Source organism: Gavialis gangeticus, unplaced genomic scaffold (genome assembly GCF_001723915.1).
Source record: "Gavialis gangeticus isolate Ggan-Ray unplaced genomic scaffold, GavGan_comp1, whole genome shotgun sequence".
Taxonomy (NCBI): Eukaryota; Metazoa; Chordata; order Crocodylia; family Gavialidae; genus Gavialis; species Gavialis gangeticus.
The window spans coordinates 34901809-34913291 of record NW_017729008.1 but is presented as its reverse complement, the minus strand read 5'-3'; the positions used below and the strand labels follow the sequence as shown (position 1 = coordinate 34913291).

At 45.0% G+C, this 11483-nt stretch overlaps 1 long non-coding RNA gene across 1 annotated transcript in view; it reads right to left on the bottom strand.

Annotated features, from left to right (window-relative positions):
* Positions 1 to 9015: 9015 nt before the first annotated feature.
* Positions 9016 to 11483, bottom strand: part of LOC109292316 — a 17098-nt gene continuing 14630 nt past the window's right edge. Inside the window, exon 3 of the long non-coding RNA XR_002096104.1 lies at positions 9016 to 9028. This is a non-coding gene — a long non-coding RNA (uncharacterized LOC109292316). The remainder of the gene's footprint in view (positions 9029 to 11483) is intronic.

The following is an 11483-nucleotide window of genomic DNA, read 5'->3' as shown; positions in this document are numbered from 1 at the left end:
ATTGGATGGAGTGCAGGCTCAGAAAGTTTTCAGGTAACACCAAGTTCTGGGGAGTAGTAGGTACATTGGAGGCTAGGGCTAGGATTGACTGGCTGGGGACTGACCGGCTAAACAGCAGCTCTGCAGTAAAGGACCTGTGGGTTAAGGTGGATAGTGAGCTAAATATAAGCCAACAGCATACCCTCGTTGCCAAGAAGGCTAACGGTGTACTGGGCTGCATTGGTAGGAGTACTGCCAACAGATTGAGGGAATTGATTATTCCCCTCTGTTCAGCACTGGTGAGACAACATCTGGAGTCCTGTGTTCAGTTTTGGACACCCCCCACTGTAGAAAGGATGTGAACAAATTGGAGTGGCCAGTGGAGGGCAGTGACTGGGGCACATGACTTCTGAGGAGAGGCTGAGGAAAGTGAGCTTATTTAGTCTGGAGAAGAGAAGACTGAGGGGGATTTAGTAGCAGCCTTCAGCTACCTGAAAGGATGGAGCTGAACTGTTCTCAGTGATGGCAGATGATCAAGGAACAATGTTCTCAAATTGCAGAAAGGGAAGTTTAGGTTAGATACTAGGAAAAACTTTCTCACTAGAAGGGTAGTAAAACACTGGAACAGGTTACTCAGAGGTTGTGGACTCTCCATCGTTGGAAGTTTTTAAGACCCAGCAAGACAAAGCCTTAGCTGGGATGGTCTAGTTGGGGACCTCCTGAGGTCCCTTCCAGCCCTCATTTTCTAATGATCTGTGGTCCTGGAGATGTGCAAGATGCCATAATGTTGGATATCTGAGGGGCATAAGGAAGGGTACTATGATACTCCAAGCTTGCCTACATCTATACCAACCATACAGTTAGTCCAATAAAAGATATCACACACAAATATTCCTACCTCTCTCACTTTCTCTATAGGGAATTGATCCTCAGGAACTAAACTGGTTAAATTCTTCAAAGTAACAGTTCATATTGATAAACCTTTATTCAGACTCCAAACAGATACTCTGTAGGACCACATCCTCCCTCCATGTGAGTGCACACACAGGCACACATGGATAGAAATAAGATTTCAAAAGTGAGGCTCATTGCATATAACACAAAACATATTTTTCTTCAGATAAAAAGAAACTAGAAGCTTTTCTAACAAGCTGGGAACTCAGGGGTATGTTATTCATTTTAAGATTGAACCAGAGACAAATGTAACTTATTGGAAGATATATTAATTTGCTATTCATAGATTCATAGAATTATAGATTGTTAGGGGCTGGAAGGGACCTTGTAGATCATCAGGCCCAGCTCCGTCCCCACCTCCTCTAGGCAGGAAGACAACTGAGGTCAAGCGATCCCAGAAAGGTGATTATTCAGTCTCTTCTTCAAAACCTCCAGCATAGGTGACTGCATCATTTCTGGAGGGAATTTATTCCACAGTCTGGACACCATGACTGTGAAGGAGTTTTTCCTGGTATTAAGCCTGAAGTGATCTTCCAGGAGGTTATATCCACTGGTCCTGGTCTTCCCCAGGGGTGCCCTAGTGAACAGTTGTTCACCGAGCTCCTGATTCACTCGTCTGATATAATGATAAGCTGCTATCAAGTCCCCTCTCAACTTTCTTTTTTTTAGGCTAAAGAGGCCCAGGTCCCTCAGCCTTTCCTCATATGCCTTGCCTTACAAGTCCCTGATCCTATGGGTGGCTCTTCTCTGGACCCTCTCAAGTTTTTCCACATCCTTATTTAAGTGCGGCACCCAGAACTGGGTGCAGTACTCCAACTGTGTACACTAGTACTGGGTACAGCGGGCATATCACCTACTTAGTTTTACATGATATGCATTGGTTAATGCATGCCGTATGTTGTTTGCCCTGCTGGCCACCGCATTGCACTGACAACTCATGTTCATGTGATGGTCAATCATTACTCCTAGGTCCCCCAGCCATGGTGCAAGTCAGGCTGTCACCTCTGAGCCTGTAGGTATGTTGAGGGTTGTTTGTCCCCAGATGGAGCACCTTACACTTGGAAGTGTTAAACTGGCTAACTGTGGCCTTGGCCTCACCATGATCCACTGGCTGGGGAATTGGCTCTGTGGTCAGACCCAGAGGGTGGTGGTTGATGGAAGTCAATTGTAGTGGTGCACTGTGACCAATGGGGTCCCTCGAGGCTCTGTCCTTGGGCCTACACTATTCAACATCTTCATTAATGATGTGGATATTGGTGTTGGAAGCGGAGTGGCCAAGTTTGTCAATGACACCAAACTCTGGGGTAAAGTGTCCATACCTGAGAACAGGAGGGAGATCCAGGATGATCTTGACAGGCTCGGGAAATGGGTGGACAAGAATCTGATGGTGTTTAACACTGAAAGATGCAAGGTTCTCCACCTTGGGAAGAAAAACCCACAGAATGCTTATAGGCTTGGCAGTGCTATGCTGGCTAGCCCTATGGATGAAAGAGACTTGGGGTGATTGACCACAAGATGAACATGAGCCTTCAGTGTGATGCTTCAGCTAGTAAAGTGAGCAAAAGTGGGCCACCACTGGAGTACTGAGTCCAGTTTTGGGCTCCACAATTCAAAAAGGATGTGGAGAAGCTTGAGAGAGTGCAGAGAAGAGCCACGTGCATGATCAGAGGTGAGGAAAACAGACCTTATGATGAGAGGCTGAGAGCCATGGGACTCTTCAGCCTGGAAAAGCGCTGGCTCAGGGGTGATATAGTGGCCACTTATAAGTTTACTGGGGTGCTCACCAAGATTTGGGGGAATGTCTGTTCACCAGAGTGCCCCAAGGGATGACAAGATCAAACGGTCACAAAGTCCACTGTGACCTGTTCAGGCTAGACATAAGGAAGAACTTCTTCACTGTCCGAGCCCCCAAGGTTTGGAGTAGACTGCTGCCAGAGGTGGTTCAAGCACCTGCTTTGAATGCCTTCAAGAGACATTTGGATGTTTATCTTGGTGGGATCCTATGACCCCTGCTGACTTCCTGCCCCTGTGGTAGGGGGCTGGACTCGATGATCTTCCGAGGTCCCTTATAGTCCTAATATCTATGAATCTATGAAACTGCATCTGGTTCTGGTCTGCCCAACTCCCTGGCCTGTCCAAGTCCACCTGTATCAGAAGCCTATTTTCTGGTGTGGCCACACTGCCCCATAACTTGGTGTCATCCACGAACTTGGCCAGCAAACTTTTCACTCCCCCATCCAAATCATTGAAAAGATATTGAAAAGTGCTGGTCCAAGCACGAACCCCTGAGGGGCTCCACTGGCCACTTTGCACCAAGATGACACAGATCAGTTCATGAGAACTCTCTGGGTCCTACCCTGTAGCCAGTTCCCCACCCATTGAACCGTTGAGCTGCTGAGTCCACAATCTTCCAGTTTTCCCACAAGGATATTGTGGGATACTAGGACAAACCGCTGTTGCACGTCCCGTGATATAATGTCTACCTCATCTTCCCTGTCCAGGTGGCAAGAGACCTGGTTGTAGAAGGAGATGAGATTGGTAAGACAAGACCTACCCTGTATATGTATACCATTTATTATCTCTAAAAAACCACAAAGAATTAGGCAAACAAGAATAGCTTGATTAGTGGAACATCAAGACCACTAAAAAGGAGAGAGGGTCATTGACATCTGTGGAGTGAGGAGTTTAGAGGGAATGAGCCATTGTGATTCCCTCACTGCTGCCTGAAAAGAAATGCTGATGCCACTGCCAGACAGTTAATTTTAAATTTTAGGTCAACTAGGGATCAAAGAGGGGCACAACTTCAACACTGTGCCCCCCTCTGGACACACACACAAACTATTTTCATTTACTTTTTTCCCATAGATATTGGCACAAAGGAATAACTGGGGAACAATACAGGAAACACTTATAGGTACATGGAAACCCTGCATTTGTGTATTAATCCAGGGATTTATTACAGACTTGCGGTGAGTACTCTAAGCCTGATTCAGGGAAGAACTCAGGCATGCATTTCATTGCAAGTCCTTTTCGGATCAACATTAATTTATGTTCTTTAACGAGAGTGTGGGTCTAAGTGCTTTGCTGGAAGTGGCTTGGGTCCTTGACACTTTAAAACATTAAAGGTGACTTAAAGCCAAAGGATTGTCTACTCATCTTAATTTCCCAGACAGGGGGCAGAAGTCAGGCGAGCAATCACACAAATCAGAAAATGGACACTGAAAGGTGGAAAATCGGTTTGCAATGCCTAATCTGGGAATCAGCAACAAACCATGGTGAAAGTGTTTGTTATGATTAGATTGGTTAATAAGGTCACAGGAAAAAGGGGGCAGCAATCACTTACAAAACAGACCCTTTAGGTCCCCGCTCATTTAACCTTGCTCCACTAAGCTCCTATTCACCGGAGCATTTAACCATATGTTTAAATGGTTTTGAAGTAATTAGGATTTTACAGGAAATGATTAAATAAATGCTTAGCAGACCCTACTGAATTGCATGAGTAGGGTGATGTTCAGCAGCGTTGAAGCCTTAAACACATGAAGGACTTAAAGCCAGAAGGAATAGTGTCTTTGCCCAGCATAGTTCCTCCAAGCTAGGGCTGTATACCTCTGAGCAGCTGGAGGCCACATGCTCCACAGGTCACTTGAGGTGTGGGTCACAGACTGAAGGCCATTTGCTGCATAAGTAGCTCCTCCTAGGATCTTGTTCACCACACAGGCAGCTCAGCTCCATCCACTCCATGCCTATGGATGCCATGCAGGCACCCTGTCCCCTCCACCACCCAGCACAGGCAGCTCAGCTTCCCCCTGTCTCAGGCAAAACACCCCACTCCTCTCCCGACCATGAATCCACTTGCTGTAAAGGCAACCTGACCCCTCTATTTTCCCTGTGCAACGTGAGCAGTCTGACTGCCTCCCCTGCTGCTCATGCAGAATGAACACCTTGCTCCCCTGGCATTTGTGTAGCTCAGGCACCCTGTCCTCCTCCCACTGTGCCACCCTGTCTCCAGGAGCAAGGGCAAGAAGTAGAAGCAGAGAAGGGAAGAAAAGAGTGACAGTGGGGGGTGGGAACCTGCAGGCCGCATACGAAAGCTTTGATGCCCACATACAGCCAGTGGGCCACCAGCTGGGCAGTCCTACCTGAGCTATGAGCCCTCTGCTTCTTAGACAAGTCACTCTGCCCAGACACACCTTGACCATCGTGGCAAAAGAAACTCCTTCCACGTCCATTTTTATCAAACCACCCCTGGACAAAAGTTCCACAGAGAGTTACCTCTGGTAAAATAACTCAACTTTTGAAAGTCTACATGGAAAGGCATGTGGGTAAGGTAGGAGAGTTTTATTTATAGTAAATCAAGGAGAAGCTGGACAGTGGGGGATCATGCTTTAGGGAGAGCACTGAACTGAATACATATATATATATAGAGAGAGAGAGAGAGAGAGAGAGGAGAGTAATCTATCTCCTATTCATTATCCTCCTTGGCATCTACCATTATAGGTTTAGAGATAACAAAGGAAACTTATCCAACTGTTCCATTCAACAGCTATTAATAGATCTATCATCCATGAATTTCTTTAGTCTATTTTTTAACCTGGCTATGATATACACCTCTACAACCTCATGTGGAAATGAATACCACAAGTTAACTATGTGTTACATAGACAAAAAGTATATTCTTTTGTTAGGTTTAAACCTTCCTCCTCTTAATTTTGGTGGGTGTTGATAGTTCTAGTATTCTGGGACTTGGTGAATGACAGTTCCCTGCTCATTTTGTCCAAACCCTTCATGATTTTTATAGACCTCTATTGTATCCCCCCTCAGCCTTTTCTTTTCTAAACTGAAGAGTCTAGCTGTTTTAAAACTTTCCTGGTATGGCAACTGCTCCTTATCCCTGATCACCTGCGTTGCCTGTCTCTGACCTTTTCCAATTCTACTGCATCTATTTTGACAAAAGATGTTTACTATCATGTTGACTAGTTAACTGCACAGTAAATGTCTCAGCATCTACACACGTGCCCCATTAGGGTGCACGAAAACAATAAACTCTGCAGCAGGGCGATACTTGTAAAATACAAGTATTACTGTGCTGCAGAGTTTGTTCATGTACAGCAGCACATGTTTAGTAGCTGCCCCAGCTGCCTGGGGCACAGGATGGTTCAGTACAGGGCTAGCTGGTAGGCAGCATGCAATGTGCTCTGGAGTTTTTTGCTCTTAGGCACACATTCAAACAGTGGGCCTGGGAGCAAAAAACTCCATAGCAATAACCTCCAGAGTTCATTTGTGCACATTAACTGCATGTGTAGATGCACCTGCAGAGACCAGAACTACCCAAAACTATTCAAGATGTGGGTGCACCATAGATTTGTATAACGGCATGACAATGTTCTCTGGGCCCTCTCAAGTTTTTCCATGTCCTTATTGAAGTGCAGCACCCAGAACTGGACATAGTACTCCAGCTGCGGTCTCACCAGTGCTGAGTACAGCGGAAGTATCACTTCCTTAGCTTTACACAAGATGCATTGGTTGATGCATGCCAGCATGTTATTGGCTCTGCTGTCCACCGCCTTGCAATGTCGGCTCATATTCATGTGATGGTCAATCATTACTCCTAGGTCCCTTTTGGCTGTGGTTCAAGTCAAGCTGTCACCACTGAGCATGTATGAATGTTGAGGGTTGTTTGCCCCCAGATGGAGCACCTTACACTTGGAAGTGTTAAACTTCATCTGGTTCTGGTCTGCCCAACTCTCTAACCTGTCCAGGTCTGCCTGTATCTGCAACCTATCTTTTGATGTGACTTGGTGTCATTCGCAAACTTGACCAGCGACCTTTTTACTCTCCCATCCAACTCCCTGGCCTGTCCAGGTCCACCTGTATCAGAAGCCTATTTTCTGGCGTGGCCACACTGCCCCATAACTTGGTGTCATCCACAAACTTGGCCAGCAAACTTTTCACTCCCCCATCCAAATCATTGATAAAGATATTGAAAAGCACCGGTCCAAGCACAGGCCCCTGAGGGACACCATTGGCCACTTTGCACTAGGATGACACAGATCCGTTCATGAGAACCCTTTGAGTCCCACCATGCAGCCAGTTTCCCATCCATTGAACCATTGAGTAGCTGAGCCCACAATCTTCCAGTTTTCCCACAAGGATATTGTGGGATACTAGAACAAAAGCCTTTTGGAAGTCTAGGTATATAATGTCTACCTCATCGTCCATGTCCAGGTGGCAAGAGACCTGGTTGTAGAAGGAGATGAGGTTGGTAAAACAAGGCCTACCTGCAACAAAGCCATGCTGGCTGTTGTTCAGAATACCTTCTGTGAGTGTATCACACATAGATACTTTAATGAGCTTTTCCAGGATTTTTCCTGGGATAGAGGTTAGGCTGATTGGCCTATAGTTGCCCGGGTCCTCTCCTAAAACATTTCATTTTCCTGTCTCTCCTTGGCTGAAGATTACAGTCCACAGCTGATTTCAGTGGTAAGCAGGAATCCTTACTATCTTTGCAGTGAAGTCCTCCTTGTCCCTGGAGGTCTCAACTTCTCTGTTGCCCTCAGCAAGTTGCCTCTGCCCCACTACTCCAGGCTTCTCTGCCGCACTCCCTCCATCTCCACTCCCCAGAGCTTCCCACCAGCAGGGTCTGTGGACTCTTGCAAGCTCCTGCCTGGCAGGCACTTGCACAGGCACATGCACATGCCATCTTCCTGGCTTATAGCTCCTCCTCCCTGTGCCACCACCAGCTTGTAGAAAGAGCGAGAGTTTTCAGGAAAGGGCCCCTTCCAGACACATCCCAAGGGAACAATGCAGTTAACCAGCCTACACCCAGCCCCTTTGCCATCCAGCCATTACCCCTTTCCCTGCCAGAACAAAACCCACCCAAAGAAACCTTTTCAATATATAAATGAACAATACAACCCCATAATCAACACAGTTAGCAACCTGCCAGTCCTCTGGAGCAGAGGCCATTTGTAACAATAGGTCACATACTCTTGCCAACAGTTCTATAGTTGCACCTTTGAGTTCCTTCAATGTTCCTGGATGAATGCCATGTGGTCCCAATGACTTATGGAGTAGGATACTACTCTGCTAGACACTGTACAAATACAGAAAAAGAAGAGGGTCCCTGACTTGAAGAGCTTTCACTCTATTACTTGAGACATTATAAACGTAAATTCAGACAGGCAGCGAAGCATGAGAACCAATAGTGTACTATCACTTAGCACAGGAGGCAGTAGTTTCGGCACACCAGCTGTCAGCTTTGTTTGTTTGCTTAAAGAGTTATGAAAGAGGAGAATTTTAAAAACCCTTGCATGACAGATCTGCTTTTCTACCTCTAAATTTGCTGCAAAATACAGTGTCATGTTTTATTGCAAACGACTCTGCTTCTTAGAAACTTAGGTCAACCAGTATCTAAAAGCTAAATTTATGCAGTATTAAAAAAAAATACAGCAGATGTTTTAATGTTTAATAAAAATATTTATGTACTACTATTGTAATACTGTTTACTTGACCTTTCTCAGTCAGTTTATTATGCATCATTAAAAACTCCTCCAGTGATGCTTTCAGCATAACTAAATGCTGTTAGTGTACTAAACTCCAGTCAATAATTAAAATATTTTCACAGTGAAGTGCTCTTTAAGAATTGCATTTTAATAAACTCATGAGCAAGGAAAAAAAAGGGACCTGACTGGGAGTGGCAGGATTTTTTTGGTTGCTTTGTTTGTTTTGGCTAGTTTCACTGAAAAAGAAAATGGTATTTGAGAATGTGGGTCAGATTTGGTGACTGATTTCAACCAAGAAACATTTTGGAAATGCTGGAAAGGCTTATTTTGGCATTTTGGAAACAGGGTTGGACTTGTTAGGTGGGATTCAGAAGGGGAAGGGGGGTTTGATGCCAGCTGCAAAATGAAGATAGAGGATAGACAACCTGGTTTCAATTCCCCCTTCTGCTTAGTTTGGAAGAGAGGCTGAAACCCTGTTCGGAAACCCATGATGAATGTCCTAAGCATTGGGCTATGGAATCATGCTTCCCTCCTTGTCCCCCAAAGTATTTTATTACTTATACAGCATGGAATAGCTTCAAAATGAAGACTGGCTGAGACCAGTCCAGAATACCCTGAAGCCTGTTGGTTAACAGAGAGATGCTGATACAGGGAGATGCAACATCTGGTTCAAATAGCAGCTGTTGATATCAGATCATAGACAGCAGGGGTTTGAACGCAGGTCTCCTTTCTGTTGCACGGCTGCAGTTCACCTGCTGTCTACACCACAGTAAATTGCCCCAGGCAGGGAGCTTGGCCCACTGAGGAGAATTTCCTTCAGGAAATCTCTGGGACTTGCTGGGGAAGGGATATTCCAGTATTTCAGCTACTTCTAGGGCATATGCCGACAACTGTACATGAATTCTTGAAAAAGTTATTGCTACATTTAAAAGAATTAGAAAGAAATGAAGGTTTTTCTGAACACTAGATGGACTCCCCAAATTATTCTTGTTTTGGGGATGCCTCTGGGATAAGCAGAATACAAACATTTGCATCGTGGACTTTTTTTCTCCATGAATCTCCTGTCACTGGTACCTCTTTTAAAGCTCCTGCCTCTTTGAACCAGTTAGTCCCGAAAGTGCTACCCTACCATACCTTCTGCCTCTATAAAAGGAAATGCATGTCAAGAGGATTCAATTGTTAACTCAAACATTGAAAACTTTAGAAAAAGAACCCATCTCAACCTGCTGACCTGCAAGCAAAAGGACTGGTCGTCTTCCTGCTTCTTCATAAACCAGAACATTTCATTCAAAATGAAAACAATCTCATATTTCCAGCAGATGGCAATAGAGAACTTCTCAAAGCCACCGAGCACGGGTGCCTGCTTGGCACCTTTCTGTCTCAGGGCCTTTTCTGCACAGAAAGGATCTCAGCTTGGATCATGCCAAATGAATTGGAATTTTGTTTCCAGGGGTCTCATGATAAGGCAGCTCCATTGTTTACAAAGTGTTTGCTTTCCTTCCCAGGAGCCCTGGTTTTTTATTTATTAGAAGTGGAACCCTACAACGTTGAGAGGAAAAGCAAGTTTTGGTAACAGATGTGATGTACGTTGAAGGCTGTTGCAGGTCTCCATGCTTCATTATCATGATCACATCCAGATTTCCTCCTCTTCTCCATGTGCTATTATGCATTCTGCTCAGTCCACACAGAATGAAGGTCTGTAAATCCAACAAGATCTCTCATTTCTAAGGTTGTTTATATCTTATCAACTCTCAATTTTCTCTTGCTCTTCATTTATTGCTTTCAGTTTTAGCAAAAACAAAATAAGGCTTTAAAGCCATGGAATATATAGAGCTTAGCAATGAAAAGCATTTTCTTTCCTTCTGTCCCCACCACCCTTCCCAGCATGACATGGAAGCAGCACCTAGTGACAGCAGTACCAAAGCAAGCCACCCAGCCCAGTACACCCTGTATAAGCAAAAAGAACTAGTGACCTCTGACGGTGACTGCTGCACAGGGTCCTGGCACCAGACATCTTTGTACACCACTTAGGTCCAGCATTGTCAGTGGCCTTCATCAGCCTATCAGTGGCACTCTTGACATGTGGAAATGCTCATAGGATCATTGGATAATAGGAAAGTAGGTCTGGAAGGTACCTCATGTGGTCATCTAGTCCAACTCCCAGCTCAAGGTAGGCTTATCCCTAACTAAATCATCCCAGCCAATGTCTGTCTAACCTGTTCTTGAAAACTTGCAAGGATGAAGACTCCACGGTTTCTCTAGGTAGCCTGTACCGGTGCCTGACACCCTCAAGAGCCATGAAGTTCCTCATCTCCAATCTAAATTTCTCCTGATGCAACCTGAGACCATTGCTCTTGTCTTGCCCCTAAAGCCACAGAGAAAAGCCCATCTCCATTCTCTCTATAATTGTCCTTCAGGTATTTGAAGACTGTAATCAATCCCACCCCCCTCCAAGTTGTCTTTTCTCCAGACTAACCTTAGTTATTTCAGCCTTTCCTCATAAATCAGACTTCACAGGCCCCTAAACAGGTTTGCTGCTCTGCACTGGACTCTTTTCAAACTGTTCACATCCTTCTTGAAGTGTGAGACTCAAAACTGGACACAGTGCTCCATGTGAGGCCTCTCCACTGTTGCAAATGACACTTCTGATTTTCAAATGACACTCCTGCTAATATAAACCAGTATACTGCTGGGTCATATTCATTTTATGGTCTACTGTAATCCCACCTTCAGCATTTGTTTGTAGCCTTTTTATAATAAAGGATTTTATAATAAACCTTCCTTCCTTCCTTCCTCTGCAATGTGGAAAATGGAAAGCTAATCCTAAATGTGTAATCCAATGAACAGTCTTGGAGAAGAAGGGGTTTCCATCTCTGGTTATACAGGTGTTTTGTTACTGACAAGCACTTAATCTTTGCTCCCCATGCCCCCCCCTCCCGCGGTGGGTGGGGGGCACATACTATTTGCACTTTCACCTTTTGCTACCCTCAAAATAAACAAATGTCTCTTGAAAACTTACAGGACTAGATTCTGAACTCAGTTTACATA